Below are 19,190 nucleotides of genomic sequence, written 5' to 3'. Positions count from 1 at the left end.
GTAGTACTTGGTATCTTTGCTGGTGCAGTAGAATAAGAAAAGTGAATAAAAGGCATACAGATTGGGAAGGAAGAAGTAAAGCTGTCTGTATTTACAGGTAATCTGATGGTCTACATAGAAAATGCGAGGAAATCACCAAAAACATCCTGAAACTAATTGAGTTTTACAAGATCATAGAATACAAGGTCAACAGAAATCGATTATATTTCTGTATGTTAGCAGTAAACACAGTATTATTTACAATTGCTCAAAAATATTAAGTACAAGTTTTAAAAATGAACACAGGATATGTTTGCTGAGAACTACAAATGCTAATGAAAGAAATCAAAGGAGACCTAAATAAATGGAGAGACATACCATATTCATGGATTGGAAGACAGTAAAGATGTTAATTGTCCACCAAATGGTCTATAGGTTTAGTACAGTTCCTTTTTTTGTTTGTTTAGTACAATTTCTATCAAACTCCCAGACAGATTCTTTGTAGATAGTACATTATAAAATTTATATGAAAAAAGCAAAGGAACTAGAATAGTCTAAACTTTGCAAATGAAAATAAAGTTGGAGGATTCAGACTACCAGATATTGACATATGTAGCTAGAGTAATCAAAATAGTGTGGTATTAGGGCACCTGGGTAGCTCAGTCTGTTAAGCATCTGACTCTTGATTTTGGCTTAGGTCATAATCTCATGGTTCATGGGTTTGAGCCCTGTGTTGGGCTCTGGATTGACAGTGTGGACCCTGCTTGGGATTCTTTCTCTTCCTCTTTCTCTGCTCCTCCCCCTGCTCACACTCCTGTGTGTTCTCTCTCTCAAATAAATTATATAAAAAATAGTGTGTTATTGTTACATAATTGCTGTGTGGTTTTGTCAGAGTGATAGAGCAGTGGAACAGAATAGAGTCCAGAATAGACCCACACCAATATGGCAAACTAATTTTTGAGAGAGGTATATAAGCAATTCAATGGAGGAATTGGTCTGGGACAATTGAATATTCAACAAATAATGTTGAAAAAAATTAGTCAGTCGTAGCAAAAAAGGCCCTCAACCTAGACCTCCCACCTTATAAAAAAATTAACCCAAAATGGGTTATGGATCTAGATGTAACAGGTAAAAATACAAAGATTTTAGGAAAAAAAAAAAAAACAGGAAGAAATTGCTTTGACTGCAGGTTAGGCCAAAATTCTTCAAGTGACAGCCAAGATGCAATATATATATATAATATACATATATATATGTATGTATGTATATGTATGTATACATATATATGTAATTAATAAATTGAACTTTGTCAAAAATAAAAACTTGTTCTGAAAACTACCCTGTTAAGATGAAAAGGCAAGCCATAGACAGAAAACACTTGCAATCATCTATTCAGTTAATAACATTTGTTCAGAATATATAAAGAACTTCAGAATTCAATAGTAAAAAAAAAAAAATGGGCAAAAGAACAGACACTTAAAGAGGCTGTGGGCATGGCAAATATGCATATGAAAAGATGTTCAACATCATTTGCTGTTAATAGGGAAGTGCAAATTGAAGCTATAATGACATACCACTAGCACTTATTAAAATGGCTAAAAACATAATTTTATGTACTGATGATTAAATGTGGAGCAACTTGGAAATGTCAAATGTTTAGCTACTCTGGAAAAACAGTTTGTTGTATACTTTTATTTTATCATATATCTTTCATTTGGAGCATTACTCACCTTAATTATATTTTCGGATAATTGTCTCCCTTAGTAGATTCTTTAATTACAGGAGGTCAGAGACCATGTCTATTTTTGTTCACTCTTCATTCCAGGTTCTAGCATGATAACCTGCACATAGTACATATTTCTTTTAATTCAAAAGAAAAATACTGTGTACATCATGATACAATTTATTTAACAAATTGTGCTTCCAGAAGTAGTTTGGCTTCACTTTGTTTTCTGGTAAAATAAATTATAATCAGGAAGTCACCTCAAAACTCTAATCGCATATCATACAAACAATATTATAAGGCTGCCAATGAGATTTTATGTGTGTGTGTGTGTGTGTGTGTGTGTGTATACACACACACACCATATAAGTAATGGAATAAAACAATGCTTAGCAATATAAACTGGAGCCATTTTCAGCAAGCTATAGAAATTCTCCAACTGTAAGTAAGGATATTGCAAATGACCAGGAGTGATAAATAGGCTTTTGAGATTTTAGTTAATGGTTCTTAAAGTATGGTCAGTTTTGAACTTGTTAGAAATGCAAATTGTCTAGTAAATGAGAAACTCAAGATACAGTGCAGCAATTTGTGTTTTAACACACCCATCAGGTATTCCTGAAGCCCACTAATAGTTGAAAACCATTTTTCTACAGTTGACTCCGTTATTTGGAAGACTGGAAGAAGCAAGTGGTTCTGTGGAGATTTGTATTATTTTCTTTGTTTCTTTCATTATATTTGTGTATAGTGCTCTTAGTGTTATCCTCTCTTCTGCTTCCCACCGCCCTCCCTGCTTTTTCCCGTTTCATTTTTTTGCTACCCTATTTTCCCTGTCATAACAAAGAACTGAGGTATACGTGTTTGTTTTACATATTGAATGGAATATTTTTCTTTTTGTAATTTTAAAATTAGTATATTTGTAGAAATACTGCTATTATTTGTTTGATTTATATTAGTTGTATTCAATAGCTTAAAAACATTTTTTTGAGAGAAAGGTGATAGAAGTGGGTCAGTGTTCTTTAAAAAGAAATTCTATGTATCTACACACACAGATGTTCATATATACGCCTCTTTCTTTCTCTGTATATATGTATATTTATATTTCTTTTTGCACTCAATTATAATAACCATAATGGGTGTGTAGACCATGACCTTGTATTATAGTGATCATAGTAGAAAGCAAGAATAATACTAAGTTCTCTTTTCTGCATTCATTGTCTCTTAATATGAAAATCTGATTAATAATTAGACTTTGATGCTTAAAAAAGTTAAATTAGAACCGTATCACAGCAAACCATTTCAGCCACAAATGAGTGAATTCCAATTGGGTCAATTGCATGTCTACTGTATAAGAAAACAAGCATAATAACACAACTCATTTTCAGGTCTTTAGGTCCTGGAAGATTTCCTCTACCTCAACAAACTGTTGCCATCAAAACAACTTGGAAACAGTAATTTGGCAAATAAGTTACTGATAGGGAAACATCTACTTGCAGAAGTGCAATACTGAACTTTTCCAAGTAGAGAATGGACACTAACTTTGAAGAAATCTGAGCTTATGCTTAACTAACTTGAAAGGGAACCTACTAAGAAATCTTGTGTGAGTTCAGTTCTTTTACAGGCAACTATTACGTGAAAACATGGGTAACAATTACTTGAATATGTGATTGTATCAGATGAATGACCAAAGAAGTTAAGATTTTTCAAAAAGTATGTTCTTTAAAAATCTAGGTAACAATGTGTACCATAACATATCAATTTGAAATCAGTTTGAAGCTCTCCAGATTGGTAACTATAGCCACTAGGTTCAAGAATTGGACTCTAATGACAACTGATTCTGGATCCAATTTCACTGTATGTTTTATGTGTCATACTTAGTATGCCAGAGAGAACCAGAGACAACACAGTCCATTGGTTGCTAATTCCCCAGTGTAACCCCCCACTTCCAATCTGAACAGCAAAAATACTGGGATAAATGACCATAATTCTTGTGAAGGGAATCAAAGTTGGAAGTTTTCAGATAAAAATCACTGAAGAAAAGCAGGGGCACCTGGGTGGCTCAGTCGGTTGAGCATTTGATTTCAGCTCAGGTCATGATCTTGCAGTTCGTGGGTTTGAACCCCGCATTGGGCTCTGTGCTGACAGCTCAGAGCCTGGAGCTTGCTTTGGATTCTGTGTTTCTCTCTCTGTCCCTCCTCCCTTCATACTCTCTCTCTGTCTGAAAATAAAATATTAAAATAATAAATCATCGAAGAAAGGCTATACAAATTGTCTTGCTACAAAGAACTTCAAATAGCATGGTATATATGATGAGATTTCTCTAAATAAAGATTTTCCCACAAAGAAGTATTTACTAGTCTAATGAGAATCATAATGGTGTATTTTGTGTTAATAATTATATCCTAATTTAGCTTAATAACTTTAAATTTGCACTTAATTTTCTATTAACAGATCTCAAATGTTCGTGAGCTAATTTTGGAATTCATATTCTTAACAATCATTGGTCAGAAATGAAACAGCTTGCTTTTCAATTACTGTATAAATTGTTTTTCCTCCTAGAAGCTGATAGAAGTACGCCACCTAGAGTAAATTTTATAATTCTTAAAGTATAAAAACTGTAGGGGTGATTTAATGTTATTTTAAACCCCAGAAAGTAGGGATGTTTTAATCAAAATCAAACTAGATATTATAATTGTGGATTTTTTCATCTCCTTCATTTTTAAATGCAACTTTCTTAACGTTTTTGTTAATAGTTCCAAATTAAGCAATTTACCTAATTAGCCATCTTGAACTGGATAACAAATCAAGTTCAGGAAGTACAGTTTTTAAAACCTGAACTCATACTGACATTAAGGCTGATTCTGAGATGTTAATACCAACTAAAACAATTATGGAAATGTTGGAGAGATATTAGAAATAATGAGTTATACACACACACAAACAGTAACCATTAATCTTGGTGTGTTCAATAAATTTTTAAATACAATTGTAGAAGACCTAGCCATTGAGTAAGCTTTGATGCTACAGGTCTGAACATACAAGTAGGTAAAGTTTTTCAAATGCTAATAAAATATAAATGAAAAAAGCCTTTTATTTGGCCCCTTAAATTTTTCAGGTGGGACATGAAGCATATAAAAATAAGTTTTAAAATTTATTTATAGACCTCAATATCTATACTGATAAAACACTGTGTAAGATGTTGAGGTCTATAGGTCTCTTCAACTAGGCAATGTTAAAAAGCATTACTTTTTCTTTTTTCTACAGCTTTATTGAAATTAAGTGACATAACATTGTGTAAGTTTAAGGTGTACAATGTAGTGATTTGAAAAACATGTATATATTGCAAAATGCTTACCATAATAAGGTTAATTACCACATCTTTCACCTCATGTCATTACCATTTTGTTGTTGTTATGAAGAAAAGATTTATTTAGCAACTTTCAAGTATACAATACATATTGTTAACTAGAATAACCATGCCATATGTGAGATCCTTAGAACTTATTCATCTTAGAATTGAAAGTTTGTGCCCTTTGACCAATATCTCCCCTTTTCCCCCAACCTCCAGCCCTGGTAATTATCAATATACTCTCTGTTTCTGTGAGTTTGACATTTTTACATTCCACATATAAGTGAGATCATACAGCATTTGTCTTTCTCTGACTTATTTCAGTTAGCATAGTACCCTTATGATCCATCTATATTGTCACAAAAGGCAGGATCTGCTCCTTATTTATAGCCAAATTCTATATACACACCACATTTTCTTTATCCATTCATCCATCGGTGGACACTTAGGTTCTTTCCATGTCTTGGCTATTATGAATAATGTTGCACTGAATATGGGAGTGCAGATATCTCTTCAAGATAGTAATTTCATTTCCTTTGGATATATACCCAGAAGTGGGATTGCTGGATCATATGGTAGTTCTATTTTAAAGAAACCTCTAGGGGTGCCTGGGTGGCCCAGTCGGTTAAGCATCTGACTTGGACTCAGGTCATGATCTCACAGCTCGTGGACCCGAGCCCCATGTTGGGGTCTGTGCTGACAGCTCAGAGCCTGGAACCTACTTCGGATTCTGTTTTTCTGTCTGTCTCTCTCTCTGCCCCTCCCCGGCTCGTGCTCTGTCTCTCTCTCTAAAATAAATAAACATTAAAAAACATAAAAAAAAAGAAGAAACCTCTGTATTGTTTTCCATAGTGGCTGTACCAATTTACATTTCCACTAATAGTGCACCAGGTTCCTGTTTTGCCACATCATCTCCAGCATTTATCATTTCTAGTATTTTGATGATAGCATTTCTGCCAGGTGAAGTGGTATCTCATTGTGGTTTTGATTTGCATTTCCTTGATGATTAGTGATACCGAGCACCTTTTCATGTACTTGGTGGCCATTTATATGTCTTCTTTAGAAAAATTCAGATTCTTTGCCCATTTTTTAAATTGTATTTTTTTGCTATTGAGTTGTATGAGTTCCTTGTGTAATTTGGATATTAACCCCTTATCATGTATGGTTTGCAAATACATTCTCCCATCTCTTAGGTTGCCTTTTTATTTTGTTGTTTTGCTGTGCAGAAGCTTATTAGTTTGATGTAGTCTCATTGTTGATTTTTTGCTTGTGTTACTTGTCCCTTTGGTGTCATATCCAGAAAATCATTGCCAACACTGATGCCAAGAAGAGTTTTCCCTATTTTTTTTCTAGGAGTTTAATGGTTTTAGATCTTATGTGTAAAGCATTAATCCATTTCAAGTTATTTTTTGTGAGGGGTATAATATATGAGTCCAATTTCCTTCTTTTGCAGTTTTCTGAGTCCTATTTATTTGAAGACACTATCTTCCCCATTGAGTATTCTTGGTTTCTTGTCAAATATTAGTTGACCATATATGTGGATTTGTTTCTGGGCTTTCTATTCTGATTTATTGGTCTTTCTGATTTATTAGTCTGTTTTTATGCCAGTCCCATATTATTTTGATTACTATAGCCTTGTAATATAGTTTGAAATCAGGAAGTGTGATGCCTCTAGCTTTGTTGTTTCTCAAGATTGCTTTGGCTAATCAGGGCCTTTTGTGTTTCCATATGAATTTTAGAACTTTTTTGTTTCTGTGAAAAATTCCATTGGAATTTTGGTAGAGATTACATTGAATCTATAGATCATTTGGGGTAGTATAGACATTTTAATAATATTAACTCTTCTGATATGGGAACATGGACTATCTCCCATTTACTTTCATTTTCAGTTTTTTTCATCATTGTCTTATAATTTTTGGTATATAGATCCCTCACTTCCTTGATTATTCCTAAATATTTTATCATTTTTGGTGCTAGTTTAAAGAAGATTGTTTTCTTTGTTTCTTTTTCCAGTAGTTCATTGTTAGTGCATAGAAATGCAACTGATTTTTATATGTTGATTTTGTGTGCTAAAACTTGGTTGAATTAATTTATTAGTTCAATCAGTTTTTTTGGTGGAGTCTTTAAAATTTTTCTAAATATAAGATTGTATCGTCAGCAAAAAAAGGTAATTTTACTTACTCCATTTTGACTTGGATACCTTTTATTTTATTTATTTTTTTATTGTCTATTGCTCTAGCTAGGACTTAGAGCACTATGTTTAATAGGAGTGGAAAGAGTGGGCACCCTTGTCTTGTTTCTGATTTTAGTGGGAAAATTTTCAGTCTTTCATTACTGAGTGTGATGTTAGCTATGTGTTTGTCAAATATGGCCTTTATTGTGTGACATATTTCCTTCTTTACCTGGATTGTTGACAGTTTTCATCATGAAAGAATTTTGAATTGTTCATTGCTTTTTTATGTGCCTATTAAGATGATCATGTAATTTTTATCCTATATTACACTAATCTGGTTTATTATATTGATTGATTTGCATTTAACCATCTTTGTATTTTCGGGATAAATCCCACTTGAGAATGATGTATGGTCCTTTTTTTTTTTTAATGAGTGAACGTTTTTTTTAAATGAATACAATTTGTTGTCAAATTGGCTTGCATACAACACCCAGTGCTCATCCCAACAAGTGCCTGTCACCCATTTTCCCCTCTCTCCCAACCCCGTCCACCCTCAGTTTGTTTTCTGTATTTAAGTCTCTTGTGGTTTGCCTCCCTCCCTCTCTATTTGTAACTATTTTTCCCCCTTCCCTTCCCCCATGGTCTTCTTTTAAGTTTCTCAAGATCCACATATAAGTGAAAACATATGATATTTGTCCTTCTCTGACTGACTTATTTCACTCAGCATAATACCCTCCAGTTCCATCCACATTGCTGTAAATGGCCAGATTTCATTCTTTCTCATTGCCAAGTAGTATTCCATTGTATATATAAACCACATCTTCTTTATGCATTCAACAGTTGGTGGACATTTAGGCTCTTTCCATTATTTGGTTATTGTTGAAAGTGCTGCTATAAACATTGGGGTACAAGTGTCCCTATGCATCAGCATTCCTGTATCCCTTGGGTAAATTCCTAGTAGTGCTATTGCTGGGTCATAGGGTAGTTCTATTTTTAATATTTTGAGGAACCTCCACACTGTTTTCTAGAGTGGCTGCACCAGTTTGCATTCCCACCAACAGTGCAAGAGGGTTCCCATTTCTCCACATCCTTGCCAGCATTTATAGTCTCCTGATTTGTTCATTTCAGCCACTGTGACTGGTGTGATGTGGTATTTGAGTGTGGCTTTGGTTTGTATTTCCCTGATGATGAGTGACATTGAGCATCTTTTCATGTGTCTGTTGGCCATGTGGATGTCTTTTTTGGAAAAGTGTCTATTCATGTCTTCTGCCCATTTCTTCACTGGATTATTTGTTTTTTGGGTGTTGAGTTTGGTAAGTTCTTTATAGATTTTAGATACTAGCCTTTATCTGATATGTCATTTGCAAATATCTTTTCCCGTTACGTCGGTTGCCTTTTAGTTTTGTTGATTGCTTCCTTTGGAGTGCAGAAGCTTTTTATCTTGATGAGGTCTCAATAGTTCATTTTTGCTTTTAATTCCCTTGCTGTTGGAGATGTGTCAAGTAAGAAATTACTACAGCTGAGGTCAAAGAGGTTGTTGCCTGCTTTCTCCTCTAGGGTTTTGATGGTTTCTTGCCTCACATTTAGGTCTTTCGTCCATTTTGAGTTTATTTGTGTATGGTGTAAGAAGGTGGTCTAGTTTCATTCTTTTGCATGTTGCTGTCCAGTTCTCCCAGCACCATTTGTTAAAGAGACTGTCTTTTTTCCATTGGATGCTCCTTCCTGCTTTGTCAAAGATTAGTTGGCCAGACATTTGTGGGTCCAATTCCGGGTTCTCTATTCTTTTTTTTTTTTTTTAATTTTTTTTTCAATGTTTATTTTTTGGGGGACAGAGAGAGACAGAGCATGAACGGGGGAGAGGCAGAGAGAGAGGGAGACACAGAATCGGAAACAGGCTCCAGGCTCTGAGCCATCAGCCCAGAGCCTGACGCGGGGCTCGAACCCACGGACCGCGAGATTGTGACCTGGCTGAAGTCGGATGCTCAACCGACTGCGCCACCCAGGCGCCCCCCGGGTTCTCTATTCTATTCCATTGGTCTATGTGTATTGAAACATATGGGTTTAGAGTCATTGTGCTATCTGTAGTTTTCATGCTTGTAGTGATGTCGCTGGTCCTTTGTGGTCTTTGCAACACTCACACAGTACCCCTTAGGATCTCTCGTAGGGCTGGTTTAGTGGTGATGAATTCCTTCAGTTTTTGTTTATTTGGGAAAAACCTTTATCTCTCCTTCTATTCTGAATGACAGGCTTGCTGGATAAAGGATTCTTGGGTGCACATTTGTGATCCTGTTCATCACATTGAAAATTTCCTGCCACACCGTTCTGGCCTGCCAAGTTTCAGTAGATAGGTCTGGTCCTACCTTTATGTGTCTACCCTTGTAGGTTAAGGCCTGTTTATCCCTAGCTGTTTTCACAATTCTCTATCTTTGTATTTTGCCGGTTTCACTACAATATGCCATGCAGAAGATCAATTCAAGTTACATCTGAAGGGAGTTCCCTGTATCTCCTGGATTTCAATGTCTGTTTCTTTCCCCAGATTGGGGAAGTTCTCAGCTATGATTTGTTTAAGCACACCTTCGGCCCCTTTCTCTCCTTCTTCTTGAACTCCTATGATATGGTTATTATTGTTTCATTGAGTCTTTTAATTCTCTAATTCTCCTCTTGTGATCCAGAAGTTTTTTAGCTCTCTTTTTCTCTGCTTCATCTTTTTCCATAATTTTATCTTCTATTTCACCTACTCTCTCCTCTGTCTCTTCAATTCTGGCTGTTACCGCCTCTAGTTTATTTGCACCTCATTTACAGCATTTTTAAATTCATCATGACTATGTTTTAGTTCCTTGATTTCTGCAGCAATAGATTCTCTGCTGTCTTCTATGCTTTTTTTTAAGTCCAGCAATTAATCCTATGACCATTATTCTAAACTTATGTTCAGTTATATCGTTCGTATCTGTTTTGAGCAATTCTTTAGCTGTCATTTCTTCCTGGAATTTCTTTTGAGAATTCTTCCGTTTCATCATTTTGGCTAGTTTTCTGTCCTTTATGTGTTTTCAAAGCTTGTTATGTGCCCTGCACCGATAAGCACTACTATGTTAAAGAGGGGTCATACATTGTCCAGGGCCTGGCCCTTCAGGAGGTGCTTTCTGGAGTGTTACTTGCTCTCTGTTGTTGTGACTTTGGTTACTTTATCTCCCTACTCGTAGTGATGTTTTGAACCCTCCAGTAGGTGTGCACTGAAGTAGCCCTGGAAAGGAAAACAAACAAACAAAAAACAAACAGAAAACAAAAACACGCAAAAAAAAAAAAAAAACCCAAAAACAAAAAACCAGAAACAGCAGTACAGTTAAACAACAGGGTGGAGGCAGTGCTGATGGAAGAAGCCCTATCCCATACAAAGAGAGAAATGACAGGGGTGGGGGAAAAAGAAAATATAAAAAGTGACCAAACAGAGAAACTATACTGCTTAATCCAAAGAGAGAGAAAGGAAAATAAAGAAGGAGGTGGGGAGAAAGAAAAGAAAATAATATTTTCCAGACAGAGAATCTATATGGCTTAATCTAGAGAGGGAAAGGAGAATAAAGAAGGAGGTGGGGATCATGTATCAAGAGAATGGATTAAATATGTCTGCTTAAACAAACCAACAACCAGAGTAACCAGACTGGAGGAGGGAAGAGATAAGAAGGAGAAAAGTAAGGAAGAATATATAATAAGAATTGTCCAAGAATGAAACCAGGCAATGCAAAAGCACTGGTCTGGAGAAGGGGCTGTCTGATTCCTCATTGTTAATCCTGCTCCTGTTGATACACAGTTACCATGTGTGGAAGGGTGGGGTTTGGTGTGGGTGGGTCCCGCTTTCACTGTGGGCCCTGAGGTCAGATCCCTGAAGCCCCACCTTGGTGGTTGTGGGGAGAAAAATGGCGACACCCCAGTCTCTACTCCATGGGCCAGGTGTCCCAAACAACTCTATTGGAGCCATCCTCACTGTGCCATGGGCTCAAATGAGGTGGTTTGTCCTGCTCCATGGACTCCCATGCCCTGGTGCTTGGCTGGGACTTAAACTCTCACTCTGTACACCCCAGTACTGGGGAAGCGCCACTCTGTGCAACCCCATATGTGGTTCCTGGCTGGCAGGCACAAGCTGGCTTTGTCCTGCCCCACAGCACTCCAGGGAGGTGATTGCTTTCTACTATTGTGGACTGTGCCCCTGACCTAGCCACAGAGCCCTGGACTGGCTCCCTCCTCCCCAGGTGTGCGATCCGGGCAGCTGGCCCCAGTCCTGAGAAAGCCCCTCAGTTAGAGATTGGATCTTTCTCCCTCCTGGTCTGAGGTTTTTCTCTTGTCCAGATACAGTCCTATGCTTCCCCACCCTCTCTTTCTCTTCCCTTTGTCTCTCTGCAGAAGGGGATCCTTTCCCTCCGTTTATTTTATCTCTCCCAGTTGGCAGTCACACACGTATGGCTCATCAGGTTGTCCCGGTGGGGCTCTGGAAGTGACTGTCTCTTTGTCTCCTGGACTCTTGGAATTCAAAGTCCTTTAGCTTCCATGCTGCTTTGTTTGAGAGACAAGGGAACTTTGGATCCCCCTACTTCTCCACCATGTTGGCCCCTCCTTCCTGTATGGTCCTTTTAACACGTTTTTTTAATTCAGTTGCTAATATTTTGTTAAGAATTTCTGCATGTATATTCATCAGAGATATTGGCCTGTAGTTTTCTTGTCTTGTGGTGTCCTTATCTGGCTTTGAAATCAAAATAATGCTGGCCTTGTAAAATAAGTTTGGGAATGTCCTCTCGCCTTCAAATTTTTGGAAGAGTTTAAGAAGGTCAGGATTAATTATTTAAATGTTTTATAGAATTCATCAGTGAAGCCATCTGGTCCTGGACTTTTCTTTGTGTTGGAAGGTTTTGGATTACTGAATCAGTCTCTTTAATAGTAATTGATCTGTTCCTATTTTCCAGTCATGATTCAGTTTTGGTAGGTTGTGTAGTTCTAGGAATTTATCCATTTCTTCTAGGTTGTCCCATTTGTTGGTATGTGATTGTCGATGGTGGTCTCTTATGCTTCTTTATATTTCTCTGGTATCAGTTGTAATGTCTCTTCTTTCACTTATGATTTTATTTATTTGAGTCCTCCCCACTTTTTCTTGGTAAGCTTACCTACAGGTTTGTGAATTTTGTTTATCTTTTCACAAAACCTACTCTTAATTTTGTTGATTTTTAAAATTATTTTTCTGTTCTCTATTTCATTTCTCTATTTCTATTTTCTATTCTCTATACCCTTTCTCTATTGATCTTCCATTTCTGTACCGATCTTTGCTATCTTCTCACTTCTGCTAATTTTGGGCTTAGTTTATTCTAACTTTCTCTAGTTCCTTAAGGTGTAAAGTTAAGCTATTTATTTGAGATATTTCTCTTTAATTTAAGCACTTATTGCTATAAAATTTCCTCTTAGCATTGCTTTTGCTGTATCCCATACATTTTGATATGTTTCCAATATCATTTGTTTGAAGATATTTTCTAGTTTCTCCTTGATTTTATCTTTGACCCATTGGTTTTTCAGTAGTGTGTTTAATTTTCATGTATTTGTGAATTTTCCAGCCTTTTTTTCTGTTACTTATTTCTAGTTTCATTTAACTGTGTTTGGAAAGGCTTCTTGGTATGATTTCAGTCTTTTAAATTTTCTGAGATTTGTTTTGTGACCTAACCTATAGATCTATCCTGGAGAATGTTCCATGTGCACTTGAAAATAACATGTATTCTGATATTGTTGGATGGAATGTTCTGTATATTTCTGTTATGTTTGTTTGGTCTAAAGTACAATTTAAGTTCACTGTTTTCTTATTAATATTTTGTCTGCATGATCTACCCATTGTTGAAAGTGGGATATTGAAGTCCCCTATTATTGTATTCTTATTTATTATTCCTTTCAGATCTGTTAGTATTTGCTTATATTTAGGTGCTCTGATGTAGGGTACATATATATTTATAATTGTTATATATTCTTGATGAATGAACCCTTTTATCATTACATAATAACCTTCTTGGTTTCCTGTTACATATTTTGATTTAAAGTCTGTTTTGATTTTAAAGCTATCCCTGCTCTTTTTTGGGTTCCTTTTGCATGAAATTATCTTTTCTTATCCTTTCACTTTGAGTTTCTGTGTGTCCTTGAAGTTGAATTGTGTCTCTTGTAGGAATCATATAGTTGGGTCTTTTTAAAATTATTTATTTATTTATTTATTTATTTATTTATTTATTTAATTCATTTATCTACCCTGTGCCTTTTGATTGGAGAATTTAATTCATTTACATTTAAAGAAATTATAGAAGATAATGACTTACTATTGCCATCTTTTTAAATTTAATTTAATTTTTTTTTTTTCTGGCTCTTTGTAGTTCCTTTGTTTCTTTCTTCTCTTGTTATCTTCCTTTGTGAATTGATGCTTTTCTGTAGTGGTGTAATTTGATTCCCATCTTTTTATGTTGTATGTGTCTACTGTAGGTTTCTCTTTTGTGCTTATCCTGGGGCTTACATAAAACATCTTATAGATTTAATAGTCAATGTTAAGCTGATAGCAACTTAACTTAGTTTGTATGTAAAAACTGCACACTTTTCCTCCTTTCTCTCACATATATTTTCATGTCACAATTTACATATTTTTGTATTGTTTATTAACAAGTTTTTGTACCTGTAGCTATATTTAATACTTTTTTCTTTAACCTTTATCATATTTTTAAGTTGTTAACTACACCATCATATTCCAGTATTAGAGTATTTTGAATCTGGCTATGCATTTACTTTTACCAATTTATTATATATTTTTGTGCGTTTTCATATTACTTACTAGTGTCCTTTTGTTTCAGCTTGAAGAACTCCTTTCAGCTTTTCATAGAAGGCAGTTTTGGTGGTGATGAATCCCTGAAGCTTTTGTTTGTTGGGAAAGGTGTTTATTTAGCCTTCATTTCTGAAGGACAACTTTACCAGGTAAAGTATTCTTGGCTGGCAGTTTTTACCTTTTAGCACTTTGAATATGTCTTCTCACTCTCACCTGGTCTGCAAGTTCTCTGATGAGAAAACCACTGATAACCTAGTAGGGATTCCCTTGCATGAGGGAAATTTATTTCCTCCTATGCCTTTAAAATTCTCTTTGTCTTTGATTAAACATTTTTTTTAATATTTATTTATTTTTGAGAGAGAGAGAGAGAGAGACAGACAGATTGTGAGTGAAGGAGGGGTAGAAGCAGAGGGAGACACAGAATCCAAAGCAGGCTCCAGGCTCCGTGGCATCAGCAGAGAGCCCAACGCAGAACTCGAACCCACGAATTGGGAGATCATGACCTGAGCCGGAGAAGGACGCTCAACCGACCGAGCCACCCAGGAGCCCCTCTTTGTCTTTGATTTTAGATATATTTGATTTGGATGTGTATTGAGAGGATTGTTTTAGATTGATTTTAGATATATTTGATTTGGTGGTGTATTGAGAGGATTGTTTTAGATTGAAATTTGGGGTGACCTATTAGATTCATGATTTTGATGTCTAATCTGTCTCCAGGTTTAGGAAGTTCTCAGACATTATTTCTTTACATAAGCATTCTACCCCTTTCTCCCTCTTTTCTCCTTCTGGGACTTCATTGGTGCATAAATTGTTTCTCTTAATGGTGTTTCATAATCTTGTAGGCTTTCTTCATTCTTTTTGATTCTTTTTCCTTATATGACTGGATAATTTCAAATGATTTGTCTTTGAGCTCACTGTTTATTTCATTTGCTAGGTTGTTACAGTTCAACAGTTTTCTGTTGAAGCTCTTACTGACTTCCTCAGTGCAGTCATTGTATTCTACAGTTTCAAAATTTCTCTCTGATTATTTTTTATATTTTCTATCTCTTTGTTGAAATTTATCATTTTGTTTTTATGTTATTTTATTAATTGTCTATATTCTTTTGTAGCTTTCTGAGCATCTTTGTAACAATTATTTTGAATTCTTTACCAGGCAATTCCTGAATCTTCATTTCTTTGACATCATTTATGGGAAATTTACTGTGTTCCTTTGATGGTGTCATGTTGCCGTGATTCTTCATGATTCCAGTAGTCTTGCATACGTGTCTGTACGTTTGAGGAAGGAGTCACCTCTTCCAGACTTTATGGACTGACTTTGGTAAGGAAAGACCTTCACCTGTGTTGGGGGACCATGCTGGAATGTGATGTGGGATCTATTGGTTTGGGGCACCAAATGCAGGTATGTGTGGTGGCTCTGAGCCCTGTGGGGCATGCTTTCTCAATGGCTTAGCCTGCTAGAGCCCATAACAACCGTGTGATTCTTGATGAACAATGTGGGGAATCTACAAAGGCTGCAAAGGCTTCTGGTTCCTCAGCAGCACTCTCAGCTCTAGTGGCTAGGGACTGGAGCAGATAGTGGTAGTAGTTAGAGCTAGTGGTGTACCCACATTTGGCTCTGAGGGTCAACTGCAGGCTCTAGTGTAGTGACAGGGGCTGGTTGCAGACACATGCACAGTGTCCGGGGCCAGGGGAAACCGCAAAGGCCAAGGACAAATGTGGATGCACTGGCAGTTGTGGGGCCCCTGGCTGTCAAAGGGAACTCCTGTGACTGTAGGTTCTTGACTGTTGTGTGTGCATTGCAGTGGAGGCTGGTGATGGGAGTCAGGCTGGAAGTGTGCAGGTGCACAGCTGGAAGAGCCAGCCCTGAGTGTTTGCATGGTTATGGGGATCAGCCATGGTGGTCTAGGTTGGCATCTTGGAATCACGCAGCAGTAGAGGCCACAGCAGGGTACTGGTGTGGGTCCCAGGCTCTAGTAGGGAGGGAATGGGAAAGTGGAGAGAAGAACTCAGGTATCTGGCTTCTGTGAACATGAAAACCTGTGGGGTGAAAACCAGTGAAATCTGCAGGGAGTGTGTGTGGCTGTGCTGGTTTCCTCAGTTGCAAAAACTCCTGAGGTCCTTTGCAGAGGAGGTCACTAGGAACCATGGTCACTCCCACTGTGCGGCCGATATTGCTAGCCCCTGCCCTTCTTCCTTTTTCCTAGCCATAGCTGTACATTTCAGCTCTGCTCGTGTCTAGGTGGGTGAAGCTGAAGTGGATTCTTCGTGCAGTGCCCTGAAAGGCTGCAGAAGCTGATCACTCACCCTGTTCTCCCTTTCCCAGTGAGGGGAACTTTTTCTTGCTGGTGAGTTCCCTGGTAGCAAGGAGCAGTGCCAGCCTGAGGAGATGAGGCTGGCCAAATGAAGATCTTCTTTCTCTCCTTTTTGTGTAGTTATTCTCAAGTTTTTCCTTCTACTGTGTTGTTCAATTTCTTAAGTGAACTTCTGATCTTTCCCAGAGCTGATTTTTTTCATAGACAGCTGACTATTGTTGATCTTTGTGGGGAGATGGAATCTGGGGTCTCCTACTGTGCCATCTTGGTGATGTCACTTTTCAACCCTGACATTTCATAGTGAATATGATGAGGAAAGATTTTATAAAATTCAACACAAAATATTTTGGACTTAAAACCAAAGCTTTGGGAGAGATCATGAACCTCTGTCTTATCTCAACTCTATTTTCTAGTTTTGTATCTGTTGATATGCAATGCTTGGAATTTTTGCTTTGGGAAGTTCAGAATTTAGAGAAATTGTTGAGCAAATGATGTTTCTTACAAGATCTCACAAAGGACAAGATTTTATGATGAAATACTGCTTTGATTTTTTAGTGTCCTATATAAGTGATTTCTACAAACTGTCAGAAAAATTTCTGCAGAGTTGAGGTCTAGTCTTCAATTTCCTTTCCCTATAGCATCTGACATATATTGTTGCCACAGTGGATGCTTATAAATATTTGCCAATTTCATATTTTGTCTCCAAGCCAACTGATGTTGGTGAAGAGTGTCACACAGTTGCTAAAGTTTAACATTCAAATTAAGTTATCAGACTATGAATTTAATTAGTAGTGTAGTGTTTTTTTTTTTTTTAACTGAGTATGGTGAATTTTACTTAAGGCACAGCTGGACCTCCTTGATAGCAGTTATGTATTAAAAACTGCAGAATGAAAGGTTTATAAAAATTTCTCAACCCACTAAGAATATGAGTTACCATGAAATTACCTATTGAGTAATAGTAAATAGTTAATGTCAGTGGTAAAAAACAAACAGACTTATATTTAAGTTATATAGGATGCTTGCATTTTATTTACAATATAGCTTTCAGACTTTCTGCTGACCAGAACATCTTCCAGTTGCTATGGGGAATTCTGTTATTTGTCAATGTGGGGTTTCCTGGTTGGCAGCATTAGGTATTTATGATGGCATCTGTGTTTGCTGGTTGTTGCATTTGCAGTGGAACTTGTATTTTGGCCAGTTGAAAAGGGAGAGAAAAAGAAAGCAAATTAAACTTGACTTCTTGGCAGTGAAGCAGTAGCTTCTTATTACATGGACCCATATATTGCAAGAACACCACATGTAACTTCTGTTGTGTGCCGTGATTACACTACCTATAACTGACTATACCTGCATTATAATAAACTTGTATAATAATACTAAAATCCAAAAGTTAAAAACTAAATATTATATCTTGTCAGTTGACATGGTACTTTTCTTTTTAAATATTTTTTTGTTTATTTATTTATTTAGAGAGAAAGTGCAAGCAAGAGAGGGGCAGAGAGAGAGGGTGAATCAAAAGCAGGCTCCACTCTGTCAGCTCAGAGCCTGATGTGGGGCTCGAACTCATGAAACTATGAGATTGTGACCTGAGCCAAATTCACAAGTCAGATGCTCAACTGACTGAGCCACCCAGGTGCCCTGACATGAGTAGAATTTTAATACAGGAAATTAGCTTAAGTAGAATAATGCTTATTTTTGTATATTTTGGTCAAAGAAAAATCATCATTATTATTTATAGTATTGTATAAGACTTTATTTACTTAAAACAAGTGAAAATCTAAATGAACTGATTAAAGAAGTTCTTCCCTCAATTTTTATAAGGTAAATAGAATAGAAAATAAAAGTAAACTCATTAATATCTGGGATTTCTTTTTAAAAACAACTTCCATGTATATATTAGAGTCAGAACCCATTTTGCTCACAAGCCACTGTTGTAAACCCATCTACAACTACCACATAAATCTGTGATGTTTGATGTTCATAAAGATTTTTAGGTATCCCAAGAAGTACCTTTTTAATATTAAAAACACAGAAGCACCTTCTAATAGTGATTCTTAATGCAAAAAAACCGATAATTAACTCCTTAATGTTGACAATTTATATTCATTGTAATTTGAAGATTTATAGGTTATGTTCATTGTAATTTATGTATTTCATTTTATTTTTTGAATACTGGCCATTTCTGAGGCAAAGTTTAGTTAAATATCTAGTAAGTTAACTTAAAATCTTGTGTATACTTCCAACTGTGTTGCAGAATTATTCCCTGGTCTCTGGAAGCACTGGTTTTGCCAGTATATATAAAACAGAAGGCACATGGAGACAAAAATCTAATACTGAGATCTTGCCCTTAAGGCACTTACAGTTTAGTTTGAAAGACAGCATGTAGGAATTAAAACTCTATTAGTATAAGCATCAAATAACTGTCCTGTGAGACAATATAAGAGTAATTCTTATTGCCTAGTGATATAATATGTTAGTGTTATACAGCTTTAGATGAAGACGTCCCTGCAGGTTGAAAGTTCTGTAGATCTTGGGGAAGGGGAAAGACTTGGTCTTGATACTGAAAGTTGGATGAAAGTTTAGATTTGAGGTAGGGGCAACAATTTATGCATCAGGCTAGGAGAGAATAACTTTCTAGAGGTAAAGTGAGTTGAGTAAACCTTTTTCTCTAGGATGAGAATTTTGAAACATAAGTACAGAGAAAGAATGATGGGAAGTATTAATTTTTAGGACAAATATTTTTTTCTAGCACTTTACAATTTATAAGGTATTTCTATGTAATTCTCATCTAATCTTAAATACTTGTGGTGTAGAATGTTTATTCTTAT

General features: G+C 36.2%; 1 protein-coding gene across 2 annotated transcripts in view; it reads left to right on the top strand.

The window, feature by feature from the left end:
- Positions 1-19,190, top strand: part of EMC2 (ER membrane protein complex subunit 2) — a 267,645-nt gene that overhangs the window by 52,082 nt on the left and 196,373 nt on the right. The window contains exons 12-13 of one of the 2 annotated variants that reach the window (XR_006706299.1): positions 14,079-14,199; positions 15,204-15,368. The gene's annotated coding sequence lies outside the window, so the exon portion shown is untranslated. Of the gene's footprint in view, positions 1-14,078; positions 14,200-15,203; positions 17,274-19,190 lie in introns of those variants that run through there. The other variant, XR_006706298.1, reaches the window with a different exon arrangement.

The sequence above is a fragment of the Leopardus geoffroyi genome, chromosome C3 (assembly GCF_018350155.1).
Source record: "Leopardus geoffroyi isolate Oge1 chromosome C3, O.geoffroyi_Oge1_pat1.0, whole genome shotgun sequence".
NCBI classification, from domain to species: Eukaryota; Metazoa; Chordata; class Mammalia; order Carnivora; family Felidae; genus Leopardus; species Leopardus geoffroyi.
Note: the sequence above shows the minus strand (reverse complement) of the source record. Positions and strands in the feature narration are given on the sequence as shown.